This window comes from Gallus gallus, chromosome Z, assembly GCF_016699485.2.
Source record: "Gallus gallus isolate bGalGal1 chromosome Z, bGalGal1.mat.broiler.GRCg7b, whole genome shotgun sequence".
Classification (NCBI taxonomy): domain Eukaryota; kingdom Metazoa; phylum Chordata; class Aves; order Galliformes; family Phasianidae; genus Gallus; species Gallus gallus.
In genome coordinates, this window is record NC_052572.1 from 41,690,269 (window position 1) to 41,705,393 (window position 15,125).

Sequence of the window (15,125 nt, forward strand, 5' to 3'; positions counted from 1 at the left end):
GCATCGAAAAGGAAATAAACTGTAGGATGTCAGAAATCATACAGGTTTTCTGAGTTTTTCCCTTTTTGTAGTTTATCAGTTGTTGTCTGTTTTCTATATATGCCATAACAGCTGGCCAGGGAAAACACCAGGGTGTCCATTACAAGACACAGGAGTACCAAATACCTGCTCTAATTGCTAAGGACTTAGTAAAAAGACACAGTTGATGGCTGCCTTCTACTTATAGGTACAGAAATATCTTACCATTTGTTACAGAGCAGTCGGAGTAACCAAAAAAAGCTGCTAAATGTGACCTAGACAAGCACCACAAGAACCACATGTGCATGCACCAATGCCCCAGCAAAAGTGAGACCATCTGGTTTCATGAAATGATAGTATTGTAAGAGAAGGGGGAGAATATCAGCAGTAAGCATAGGACATGTAAGCTCCTTTTTGGGCATAAAGCAATTTGTACAGTCCCCAGGGAGAACAGGTTAGTGGAATCCTACTGGCCTCCAGGCTTTGTGTGCACTTGTGCAGGTAAGATATTTTGGATAGAATCCAGAGGCAGAACAGGGGGCAGCAGGGGAAAATTAGGAAAGGAATGATATTTTTGCCCTGGAATTAATCACTATAAGTTTATGGAAGCTTTATTCTGTGTTTTAGTCTGGGACTAGACAAGACCAAGGAATATGTGGCAGGGAAAAGGCTTTTATTTCAAAAAGGATAGGTTTTTTTTATAATTGAATTTTCACAGGAAAAGACTGCAAATTGAGAGGTTTTTTACACACAGTGTCATTTTTTCTTGATACCTGCGTTCTGTCCAACTTGACAGTCCTTATTTCCCCTGGCTTCAGACCTCCTCAGCCACTTCACTTGTCATTTCTCTCTTATTGCTCCAAGATCTATCATGCCCTTCACATTCTGTTTCAAGTCACATTGTATCATTTAATTTCTTTTATACTCACTAAAGAATGAATGAGCTATGGTTGCCATGTCAGTGTCTTACTTCACAGTCCTTCTTCTGTTTCTTTTACAGTCCCTTTTCCTGCTTCTATTATCATTTACGTAGATAAAAGATTCCTCAAGAAAGTGTTCTGTTGCATCTTTTTTTTTTTTTCTTTCTCTCCACATGATGTATAGCAAAGTGTCAGTGTGGGATGTGAAAAAAATGAAAGAAAAGAATGATGGTATGTAGTAATATGCTTTGATTAAACAGATACAGATCTGGACAGGGTTGGAAGATGGCATTCTACTTAATGCCTATCTCCTGTTCCACATTACAAGGACAGATGTGTTAAATACACCTACAGTTTCTGTGTGTTTCCCATTATAATGCCTCTGCTTACATTTGATGCTAAGCTTGCCAAATGGTTTTAACTGCACAAAGTTAAAAAGTTTTCCTGAAAGTTTTCCATTCTGGGTATCTAATTCAGGTTGAATTTAGAGAGGCTTTTGAGGAAATAGAGTATTCTATTCTTGTTAAAATTAATTTACTTTTGGTTCACTCTAAAGTCCTATAATTTGAAGGAAGCCTGTAAATTTGGTGGCAAATAAAGAGGGGTGCATGCTATCATCATGCCAGGATATGCACTTTGCTTACTTGTATTGGATGGTAAAAAAAAATCCTCACATATTTAAACAAATATGAAAAAATATTCAGAAGAAATGGAAAAATTAAGCAGACAAGTTCTCCACAGCATCCTTCTGTATACAGGCCAGCAAAAACTGGGTGCAATATTTTTCTAAAATTCCTCTTTTGGAGCTTTCCATGGCTCCCGTGGGACAGGACACAACAAGGAAAATGGTTTTTAAAAAGTCTTGACGAAGGTGATACAAAAAAAGAAATAAACCCAGTTGGATGCAGAGGAATGAGGAACTCATGCCTTTCAAAAAAGTAAGGAGAAGCACTGGACAGGAAAGCAGCATTATGGAACTTAAGTTGAATAAGATTCTGTAGCATAAGCTACATATTTTACAGAGGAACCAAGAATATGCAACAGCAAGGGCACCTGAAAATAAAAAAGAGAAGTAGGAGCCCTGGAGTGGGCAAACAGACGGAAGCAAAGACATTGGAAGCAGGCCACAAGCATGTAGTCTGGGCTTGCAAAAACTTTGTTCAAACTATTACTCTTCTAGACTTGAAGCTAAAATCTGTATCACCTGATGTCACCTGGGAATCCCTCTGGTAAGGGGCTTCATGCTTTCCATTCTGCCCCTTTCTCAGGTAGTAGTTTTTATGATCAATAATGATCTATGAGCTAAAATTATCAGGTTTTGTACTAAATCTAGGGATCAAGTCATTCTGCTTCTGCTAGTGGCCTCTTTCTTCATATCAGACAGAATTTATAGATATTTTCAGATTTTTTTCAATTTGGAAATTACATTAAAATAGATAAAACATTAAGTTGCAAAGTGAAACACTCAAAATAAAAGAACATTCTAAAGTTTGCCACATTCACCTTAATCTGACACCTTCTGTATGTGCTTTCTGTTGGCTTTTCATTATACAATCACCTGCATGTTTCCTACAGAATACTGGCTTCATTTTCTGCATAATCGGGAATATTCCCTACACAATCATCGCATCAGAACAATGAAAGAGCACACTCCTCCCCTCTTGGTTGCAGATTTTAGCAGATTAAGTTAGGGAGTGGCCACACAAGAAAGCTAAAGCAGTTGAGGGCTTCTTCAGCAACTGGGGTTATCTCTCTACCACTCCTCCTGACTTTCTGCATCCTGTCCAACTGCCCATCCAGGAAACACCTCTGCAAATGCATCTGCAGAACAGCTGAATGTTCACAGGAGCAAGTGAGGGTGTTTGCAGCTGTCCTATGTGTGCAGTGTACAATCAGATTCCAAGTACACCAAAAAACAAATGCCAGGTACTTGTTTTTGACACATCTAGAGGTTTTGGTTTTTCCCTGTTGTTGTTTTTTCCAGTGCTTCACAACTGTAAGAGCTAGTATTGGACCAGAGAGCACTGAACTTACAAGAGGCCTAGCGAAGGCATGGTGAGAACATTCCTCCAACAATAGGGAGGGTGTAAATATTTGTGTATACAGTGTGGAGCTCAGGTACACTGTGTCAAATTGGAGCTGTGCTTCCTTCAGTAAGCAGATAGTTCATCTGTATTTCTTTTTGGTCTTCTCATTTCTTGTAAGACCAAGAAGAAATACAGATGAACCATCTGCTTTCTAAAAGAAGCATGGCTTGAGGTGGGTCAGGAGGAGGTTGTGTGGCTTCAGGAAAACATATATAATACAGACGTGAAAAATGGCATTGATTGATAACAAATTTTAATTCCTGACAGTCTGCATTTCCAGCCTGAAGAATCTCTTGACATACGTATTTAAGAATATGTAAAGAGATGGTCTTTGGCAGCTCAGTTTCATTAATGTAAGTTTTGGATTTGCTGTTCATTCCATATATGTTATACAAGAACTCTTCTAAAATATTTTGGAGCTTTGAAAAATACTTGTAAGAGTAAGAGTATGTGTCTTATGTCTCTTGGCCTATTGAACCAACTGCCTTGACTACTAAGAGGAAGAGAAAAAAGCACTACCAACTGTAGAACATATCTAAAATCATTTTAGACCATTTCCATTAATAAAAAACTACTGCTTTAAAGCCCCCAATCTCAGAATCTCCATATTTCTTTGAGTTGGTCTGCTGGGAAGCTGCCAAGTTCTTCCCATTTCATTGACTAGTACTCCCTAGGACTACACACACATAGCTTTAAAACTGAGACAATTTCATATTTTTCAGAATGAATCATTTCTGTCCTGGACCTCGGGCAGGTATAGTTTCTGAGGAAATTCCACTTCTTTGGTGGGGGAGGGAGGAAATACTTTAATGGCAGGTTGACTATAAAATATAAATGGTGCTGTTTGAAGCAGCTCAATAGCCAGGAATACCAGACTGAACTGTAGAGATGGATTAACGAGCAGGTGATGCAATTGTAGTCATGTGATAAATTGCTTGGATATTTCTTTATCAAATGCCCTGCGGTACAGTATGTCACACAATTATCACACCATACATATAGCCTACACATATATAAGCAGATGTCTTGGAGCAGATCCTCAGCAAGCATAAATTGACTGAGCCCTCCTAAGTCCCTTTCAGTCCTGGAGCCTTTCCATTTTATGTCAGTTAAGGACTTGGCTTCTCTGTTTCCATCTATGTTCACTAAGCTGCAGACCAAACTGATGATTATTTTTCAAAGTAAGTGTTGCGAGTTTCTGGCTCATATTTACTAATGAAAAAAAAAATCTTCTAATACGAAACTCGGCTTAGATCCCAGTTTTCAGTCATACTTTCCATTAAAAAAATGAAGGAAGTGGCATGCATCACCTGAGAAACATAAATCAAATAGTAATAGTGCTGTTGTTTTCCTAAAGAACTCAGGGAAGGACTTAATTGCATTCACATCTCCTACTGAATCTAACCTGATGTCCTGAGTCAGTTGCATTAAGATTGAGAAATCCTTACCAGGGATACAATGCACACAGTGGTTACAGTCGCTGATGTAATACTGGCGCCAGTAAGCTTTATTTTATTTTAAAAAAAATACTACTTTCCATGTACTTTAAAATAGTATAGACATAAAATATTTTTTAAAAAAACAGAAGCTCTGACTGTGTAATTTGATGCTGAGCCTTAGCAAAACAGGCAAAGTTCCAAATATTTTTCCCAGCTCAAATGGTTTAAAATATGTTTCCAAGGGTGATTTGGCCAGAGAGGCGACCACGGGGGAATTACAAGCTGAAAAGTTTTATTTTTTGTGAAGATCTGAATTTCTGTGAAGAAACCACAACTCCTCTCAGAGCTGGCTAGGATCCAAAAGTAAGGTATGCTCAAAAAGCATTTGCTCAAGTGAAATCTCATTAATGAAGCTGGAAGAGAAAAAACATTGTACTTACAACTTAAAAGAAAGACTGTGAGACAAGTTCATTTCAGACAGCATAGCTTGGCCTTTGCTTTTTATGTAAGGCCTTTAATTCTCTAAGAACTTCTACACAGGTATGCATGATTCCCTGTCTTCTTCCCACTCCCACCAAATATTTTGCACACCTAAAATGAAGGGAGTCATCCAGGAACAAGCATTTACCAGACTGGGGCTTCCTTTTGTACTTAATTAGTGTTTGACATATTCAGTAGGAAGTCAGATCAACTAGGGGCATAATTAATGCATAATTTTGCATTGCCAAGGCAAGTTTAATTTATGAGCTTGTTACACTCCTAGCCAAATGTTACTTTTGGCAAAAAGAATGTTTACGATGTTGTTGTTTGGACAAATTACAACTATTTTTTTCTTGAGGGTCTGGTCCACACACTCTTGAAAAGGATAGAAAACTATCAGTGCTCTTGGGAGAAGGGGCCCTCTTTCTCCCTAACTGTGGACATTTAACAACCATCTGTCCTTTTGGAGGACTTGGCTTTCAGGAAACCTGTGAAAGTATGGAAGGCACCTGGGCTACCTGACAGCCTGGTAGACCTACACCATTTATTTCAGTGCCCGTGCTAAGATCTCAGCAGAACTAGGCCCATACATCCCACCAGTGGAGTCTGTGTGACAGGGCTCCTTGGTTCTAAGAATTATCTGTCTTCCTGGGATGGAAGTGTGTTCCTAATACTTTGACCTATTTAAGGATTTGTATAAACCAAATTGCACTAACATCTGCTGTATCCCCAGAGAGACCTCAGCTTGACAGACATGCTGATCTCTGATAGTCTGCTTCAGGAGGGAGAATCTCTTGCCATTCTTGCTCAGAAATATTCCCACACTTGTGGCTCAGCTTTTTTCACAACAGCCTAGTGGTTAAGGAGTTTGCTCAGGAGCTGGCAAACAGGAGCACACACCAACTCTCTGGTCTCATTACCCTATCGTTCCTCTCTGTGTGGCAGTACAGCTTCAGTAGGAAAAGTGAAATGACCGCTCCAGAAACGCCTGATATCATACATTTTTGTGTCAGGTCAAAACCATGGGGTTTTTAGCCAGAGTAGTTTCAGAGAGCTGATATCCCATCGTATCTCTTCTGGCTGACTGCTCATGTCAGTATGTTCATGCCAGTGTACAAAAAGAAGAACACACTACAGATAGCCACATTATTTTTGAAGTCCGCGTGTGTTTGGGCCTCAGTGTAGAGACTCTGGGCTTTTAGTATAGAACAATTATGCACATGCTGAAGTAGGACATGTAAGATGTGAGTGTGTATTTATGGAGCCACTTGCTATTAGCACTTAACATGAAGTAGTCTGATGTTTGCCTGCTCAACCTACGTCTTTTGAACCTCTACCTTTTCCTACTGAACAGAGCAAAAGCTGAACTCTGACTTCGGCAGCATTCACCTAACTGTTTGAAAGTCATTAATCTCTAAATTATAAGCACAATGTTCTTCCCCTGCATCTGTCTACAAATAAGAGGCTCTTTCTGCCCGTGTGCTTCCCCTTTATAGTATTTCAGGAAGCAACTAGTTTGTACAGCACGTTCTCCTACAGTGAAGACCAAAGAGAGGATGAGAAGAAATCTAGTTAATCCTCACCACCATAGCATCTAAAGTAATGTCATGACTGACTTGAGGAGGACTAATATCCAGCTCCCCAGAGCCTTGAGAGCAGCCATGTCATGGAAGCTGGCAGCACAAAATTTGTCTTGCTGTACATGTTGTGGAGGAGTCACCACTCAATGGATTCACACCTTCAAAAGTATAACACTAGTCTCAACTATTGTCACAGAAGTTTTAGTATTCAGTTAACAACGAGTTATTGCCTAGTAAAAACAGTAGGGATTATTATATAGACACTAGGCCTCAGGGAAATGGCATATGCAACTATTTCAGTACTTTGATCATAATATCCTAAGGGTCTCAGTACACACACCGACTTCTGATTATGTTTTATAGCTTTCTCTACTATTTTCCTTTGTCTAATTCCTTTATGAAAGGAATGATCAGAAATATTTTTAGCAGGCCAGAGAATAGCCACAGTACTGCAAAGCAGGTCACAAACCATTTCGCAAAGGTGACACATTCTTAGAACAGCCCACAAGGAAAATCAGAGATTTATCACCTGCTCAGTCATTAAATAATTTTTCGTAAGAGATCCTTCTGGTTTCATTAACTTGAGTAAGCCCCTTGAGCAGCTGCTTTACTTTTTTTTTTTCATTTTTACTGCTGTGCTGTTTAGTGCTCTCTCATCCTCTATACTTTTATTAACTTTCACAATTTGTCTCAAATAATATCTGCAAACCTCTATGCTGAGGTTGCGTGAAAGAAAGAAAAGAAAACAGAATTAGTGAAGCATTTTAAAAGGCCAAATATACAAATATTGTCCAGGCACTGTAATAATGCTTGGAAGGCTGACTACTTAGTAGCTATGTTCTTGGCAGTCTAACTTCTGTAAGAGCTTCTAGGACAAAGTAGGCAGACTTTTCCCCTGAGACATATTTATCAAGTTCTTCTGTTTTTTATACAACTTACTGCAATGGATCCTTACTCCTCCCCACTGCCAGCTCCCTGCACTTCACATATGGTTTCCAAACTGAACACCAACCTGTGCATGGGGAGGAATAACTGGAACAGCTGCACTGGCATTTCATAATCAAAGCTCACTCTGGAAATCTCACTCCATTTAGATAGTATCATAAAAAATTGCTCTCAACTATGTCAAGAGTCAGGCAGTGGAATGCAAAGATTTCTCACCATCGCTATGAAACACAGTGTAATCAATCAGTGTGAGCATGTCTCAAGTTTATATCTGTGTACCATAATCTCTTCGGGCAGAATCAGACTACCAGAATGTGTTTTAGAGAACTCAGTGCCACTTATTACATTAGCTCTGTGATAAGAGGACTTCACAGGTTGTCAGGTGATTCTTGCAGAGATCATAATGCCAGGTATTTGAAACATTTAACTCTACAATGCTCAGGAGAACAGTGCCAGAAGCAGAGCTTGTGCAGGGTGATGCTGTTCTGAACCATTCCCCCCAGCCTTCATGGATAGTGGTTGTGCTGCAATGGCCCATAGCTGTCATTCAATTCCTTTCTGAAAGGGTTTGTATTCCTTGAGTCTTTGCCACATACTGTGACGGAAAGGTCCATGTGTGAATTACACGCTGTGTAAAGACATAGGCAAGGGGTTTGTTTTATATCCACAACTTCATGTGTTCACAAATCTGGTATTTTGGGAAGTAATGAATAGTCATTCTTGGCTTACCTTTATCACCCCACTTATGACTTCATAAATATGCATTATGTCCTGCTGATTCGTCACTTTTTCAGACTAATGTGCCAGTATCTCATATATCAACCAAAGAATCCCTATCAATCCCTATCAGTAAGGTTAGATATATTAAGTCACTTTTACCCTCTAATTATTATCATTTAGGAATATTTAATATCTGCTACTTGCTTTTTATTTAGTGTGTGAATATTTCAGTAAGAAAATAGAGGGAGGACAGAGCAACAAAAGATGAATTTAAAATTGAAAATAAATTAGGTAGAACCCACCACCATGCTGGTATTTTTTGGCAGACAGCAATATTTGACATTTGACCGCATGCACTTAGTATTCTACTAGTTACCATATATATATTTTTTAATTTTAAAAAATATACACTGACTACAAATTTGAGCTGGAATTTTTTTTCTAGTTGGTGCATGATCACATATACAGTGAATCTTTATGGAACAGAGAAGCTGTCCTGCTTGTGTTGTTGTACACAGTGTTGAGAATGAAATATTTCAACCGATCAAGTGCATCACAATCTGGTTTCCTTTTCAACATGGCAAGTTCCTTAGCCCACAGCCTGTTCTTTAGTGGTAAACCTATTCCATTGTGTGTTACAACAGCATGTGCAATAAAAATGAATGATTTCATTTGCACAATCTTAAAGAAAACTGCAGCTGCTCAGCTGCATTAGTAAGGAAGAAAACAAGCGAACATTTCAAAGTGCTGCATGAAGTTTCTTCTAATTTTTCTACTCATGAAACCTAACAACTGTTTTGTTCCTGAAGTAACCACTGAAAGGAAGATAAGCGTGCAACTGATACTTCTAAGAAATGGCACACAGGAAATTTCACATGACATCCGTACTGAGCAAAAGCATCCTGAGCCCCCAGAAGGTGAAGGAATATTTGAGTTAAAAATCTAGATTTAAAATATGAGAAAAAAAGATATTTAGAAGAGTGAAATACTTAGTATTTTTACTAAATTTTACTGTACAAAATAAAGACGCCATTCCTTACTTTGGAAATAAATATAGGTTGTTACATAAAGAATCAAGCTCAATACATCTAAGAATGTTTATATTTTACTTTAAAATATTTTTTAAACATTAAAAAAATTGTTTTTTGTGTTTGTTTTCTGGAAGAGACTGCCTACATCATAGTTAGAGAAAAACATTTGAAACACCTTATGAGGATAGACATTTGAAGAGAACCTGAATGAAAGAGACAAAATGATCTGGGCAATAAAACTGTAATTTTGCAAGTAGTTACTGTGCTTGCACACGAGAATACATGCTCAACACATTTAAAGCAGTTTATTTGCATCTATTTTTCAAACTGTGTATGTGAATTCTTAGGCAGAATCCCATTTCCAGACTTGATTTAGTCATAGAACCATAAAAGATGCTGAGTTGGAAGGACCCAACGAGGATCATCGAGTTCAGCTCCTGGCTCCACACAAAACCACCCCAAATCCATACCCTGTGTCTGAGAGCATTATCCAGAGGCTCCTTGAACTCCAGCACTTGCTGCTATGCCAACAGCCCTGGGCAGCCTGCTCCATGCCCACCGCACTCTGGTGCACAACCTGTCCCTTGCCCACAGCTGCCCCTCCCCTGACACAGCTCCATGCCGTTCCCTCGGGCCCTGTCGCTGTCGCGGAGAGCAGAGCTCAGCGCTGCCCCTCTGGTCCCTGTGAGGAGCCACAGCTGACATGAGGCCCCCCCCCCCAGCCTGCCCTGCTCTGGGCTGAACAGACCCAAGAACTTCTCTGATGTGTGTCTACACAGTTGGTGTCCAACCAGTAGTTTCAACGAGACCAAGAAAAAACCTTTCGGTATAAAGATATCCTCTGCTTCTAACACAACATTTAGAGAATTATCCACATTTCATTGTCTGCTGCTCACCCGACTTTCTGCCAGCAGTGCTAGCTGCTCACACTGCTGAGGATGTGCTGTGGCAGTGCAGGGACTGAAGCCACCTCTGACAGCCTTTGCTGCAGCCTCTGACCAGGACCGAGTCCCATAATACCTGTGTGCAGCAGCGAGTTCCTAAGGTATGCCACGTGTGCTGACACACCAGGCATTAAGGCAGCACCATGTAAGTGGAAAATCACAGAATCACAGAATGGCTTGGGTTGGAAGGGACCTCAAGGATCATAAATCTCCAACCTCCCTGCCAGGCAGGGCCACCAACCTCCCCATTTACTAGACCAGGTTGCCCAGGGCCCCATCCAACCTGGCCTTGAACACCTCCAGGCACGGGGCATCCACAACCTCTCTGGGCAGCCTATTCCAGCACCTCACCACTGTCCTGGTAAAGAACTTCCCCCTAACATCCAACCTAAATCTTCCCTCTTTCAACTTAAAACCGTTCCCCCTTGTCCTGCTGTTAGAAAAATGAAATGTTACAAAAGATGAAACCAGAATCATAATGTACAACTACCTAACTTATTGCCTGTAGGCAACTGCCTTAAACTACTGGCTCATGGATGAGACTGTTATAAAATGGTTTTGAGCACAGCAATTTACAAGCAAAGCAGGTGTCCCAAACTGCTGTGAGCCTAAGAAGCATGAGCTGCGTGGTGCTTCTGAGGTTGGGCTACAAGCAGCACTACAGCAGTGTGTCAGCGACCTTTGTTTGTATAGGACCTGCAGACAGAACAGTTGTTGCTTTGCGCTGTTAGACACCACTGTTGGCCCGAACAGAGCCAGTAGTTCATTTCTCAGCACAAGATGAAAGTATAGTCTGTCTACAAACAAGTGAGTCCAATAACTCTCACTACATTTTTTTTCCTTTTAATGGTGCAGTTACCACTCAGATAATTGCCTTTGAAGGTAAAGCAAATCAGTATATTTTCTGAATTTCAGTGCAACCTTTTTAGATTCTCCCCCTACCCAGGAGGTACGGGGGGTAGGGGCAGAATCTAAAAAAATTAAAATTAAAATCTAAAAAAATTTTTTTTTAAATCTCATAATTAACCATGACATCTCCATTTCTCCAACACAAGGTCTCAAGCAATACAGAAGTATACTGAACAGACCAGTGTGACTGAAAGGGCAAAATGATTCCTGGGCTAGTGCAAGCTGTTGGATGTCCCTCCCCACTATCTGCCATGGTCAAACCATAGGTACAAGGCACGTTCAGAGGAGACCAGGCCACAGTTAAGGGTTGATTTCATAAGATATGAATATAAATATCCACACTAGAAGCAGTTGATGTAGGGCCTGATCTGCTACAGTGCTGTTTTGTACGCCATGTTGAACTGCAGGATTCAGTATCTAGCTTGCACAAAACTTATCAGGTGTTTATAATCAGTCTTAACTGCCTTTTTTGTTAATGTTCTGGATATTTCAACTTTAGTAGAGAAAGAATCTAATAAATATGTCTCGACTTCTCATGTGTTGGTTGCATTAGTATCCTAACAGCCGATGAAGTGACTGTTGGGTGTTAAATGTAGTCCTTTGGGATCCTCAGTTTTGCTGCAAGCGAGTGTGAACCAAGGTTCAAAGAGACACACTTTTAGAAGTTCTGAGACAGTTGTGAAACATTCAAAGTACGTGCAGCTTGAAATCTCACTGAAACCACACATTTTTAATGAACTGTGGTTTGTAGTTTATAAGAGGAGCTTTGCTTGACAAATGCAGATGTTTCTCTTAGAAAAGTGTAGTTGGTATGCCATCATTTCTCATCTGAAACAGTGCAGCAAACTCTTGTGGCCTTACGTTTTTGAATTCCCAAAGAGAGTGTGCTCACATTCTTCTGCTATCAGGTCAATGCAGGTTTAAAAATTTGCTACAGTGATGTAGAAGATCAGAAGAACGTGATCAGAGAATCAGAGAACACCCACATTCTTCTGAAATCCTAAGTGTCATTTCCAGAAGTTACAAGTAAGCAACATCACTGTAGCAAATTTTTAAACTTGTATTGACCAAAATACAATCAGGATTTTTTCAGCAGACAGCATGAGAGTATAAAACATCCAGGTGAAAATAAACAGTCACAAGCATTGGACAACAGAAGGTTCCATAAACTTCTTTATTCTGAAAGACTCAAAAGACCTGCAGCTATGCTTATCAGTGTGCCCAACGTCTTGGATTTTGCTTACCACTGGTTAATTCAGATTACATACCAGTTAAAATTCATACCTTATTTTTATAATTCAAAAAGATTAAGCAAAATATTAGGACCAGCAAGACAGACATGATAAATTACAGTATACTTATATTAGATTAAAAATGCATTAGCTTTGACATCAACTGCAACATGATCCAATATTGTGAACTTTTAGATCCTGGCATGTTTATTGTTATACCTGGCAACCTTGCAGGATTTTTTCATTATTATTATTATTTTCATAATCAAGAGAAGAATACATGTTCATGTATTCATGGTTATGAATACATATGGGTTACAGGCCAGGGTTTTTTTTTAAGTGACAATATGCAAGCTTGTACTTGAAACTGCTTTACATGTCAAATGAGGTTATGGAGAGTCTAGAAGTGAGAGCAGAAGTCAGTACACAAAGGAGCTTGTGTCTTAAAATGTTAGCCTGGAATTTACCTTTATGTCAGCCTCCTGGTCTACTCAGACAAGAATGTACTGAATGTCAGTCATGGATGGGCAAACTAAGGGTACTGCCGGTCTCTTGATGCTGCCCTATTTGGATATGATGGATGTGGAGAAATCTAATCCTTCCAGAGGGAATCAGGTGGCACTGTTAGGACAAAGAGTGCAAACAATTTTGTACTGGAAAAAACTTTCCGTTTTTGTCTTTTTGTGCCAAAAATGTTACAGTCTCCAGCTGTTCTGTGTTAAGACTAAATCTACTAAAGAAAAGAATCTCTCAGAGTAGATTAAACATCGAATAACAGTTTCTATTGGTTGGATTATGTTTAGGCCATATGAAACATGCTAAAAATCATTTCCCAGGCATGGTAAAACATCTGCTTTCTGGATTTGAAAGCTAGACATTTGAACCTGAGATGAGGGGGAAAAAAAAAAAACACTACCATAGCCAAGAGCTGTTTTCCTTAAAGGCCTTTTGCTACAAACAAGTGAATTAAGTGTTTGTGATATCTTTGTATTATTCCAGAAGTCAGTCTGAGCAGACAGAGAAAGAAAGCAGATGTCCTGCAGGCTGAGACACAGTTATTTGAAGAACAATATAAGTAATCATCCAAAAAACCAATAATTTAATTTGGGCTTTCCTTTTTGTCATCTCTGCACTAGAAATTAGTGTTTTATTTTGTCTTCTTAAATCAAGAAAGAATTGAATTGTCTGGGTCTTTAACATTTCCACTGAATTTTTAGTACTGAGTACCATTTTCCAGTCAATCCAGGGAATCCCAGCATCCATTCTAGCAGCACTGTATTTTCCTGCTGGCCTCACAGTTTCTTTGCAGGTGGCTTATTGCTTTTCGTTTGCTATAGCAGAACCATAATTCCAGGCTTTTTCAAACAATAAATTTCAATCGTAGGGTAGGAACTGAGCCCCATAGGTATTCTGGACAGAATTTGCTCTTAATAGTGCTGTGAATTCTTGTGATGTTATCATAATCCTTGTAATATCTCGTGTTCTTTAGAACTGTCATATTTTAAGATGTGTTCTTACTAGAATCTGGGCTTATATTTTAAAAAATGTGTTTTTTCTATTCTTGTGGTAACCTAGAAAAAATATTGAACATATGAATTAGAGTTTTCTGAATCTGTTTTTTGAAATATTCCATCTCATGATTTTGAAGAATGACTCATGACTTTTTTTTTTTTTTTTTTTTTTTAATTCAGAACACTATAATGGAAAGCAGAAAGCTGGTTACAGAGTGTTGACTCTTTTTGTCTTCAGTGGCTGACTCATATAATTGAAGACAGATGAAGACATATCTGGTCAACATTTTCAGAACTATTTTGGGGTCAGACTTGTGAATAGAGATAGCTAAAAACATCTTGTAGTTTCTTTTTGATAATTGGATTTAATTACTTGTTTGTGAAAAGTATCCTGTTGTTTCTCCAGAAATATATTTTTTCTGAATACTAGAATCAAACACCCAAAAGCTTTTGGCTTTTAGATTTTTGTCTAAAGGATATAAAAAAAATCCTAAAAGCAAATAGCTAATTTTACAGATATGGTCCATACATTGTTGGTTTTCCTGCAGCTGCTTTAGAGATGTTATATATCATTAATAAGAAACCAAATAATCATCAGCAGAATTTTCTAGTTGAAGAAAATATAAAATATTCCTTAAATTCACACTCTTTTTTTTTCTTGACTTTCTTGTATTCTGGAAATGGTAGTATTCCAAATTATACAGGATCTGAAAATATTTGTTGAAGTTTACTCATAAAGGTTTAGCTGTGCATGGATTATGCATGCTGTCCTATCAGTCATTCTGCATAACAGTTTCAGAATGCCTAGCCAAGGGTTGCTACTATAGTGAGAATATGGAGTGTATCACATGTTGATTGATGTTGATTAATGGCTTTATATATGGAAACCTAAAATATATACTTGACCAAATCACCTGGACAAATTCTGAAGATCTGTGAATGTGCAAACTCCAAGAGCCTCACACGAGGAGTAACCAAGCTGTCACATTGACATTTATGGCATGTTCACTCATTCTGACTCAGTATTTGATTGGCTTTTTTGTAAGCTTACTTTCAAATTATGAGGCGTCAGTGATTTTTAGATGTTTTATTCCACGACCTTATCCTCAGCACACACTCAAAAATCACTTGGTGATTCCTTCACCTTCATCACACAGATCTACAAGCATCAAGTAGTTATACCAAGAAGTCTATGAGGGAGAAATACAGAATAGTTGACATTTCAAGTCAAAGACAGTATAGTGGTGTAGACTTCCAAGCCTATAGGAAGCTTTGGTAGAGAAGATAAGGAAATCTTAGAAGGTCACAT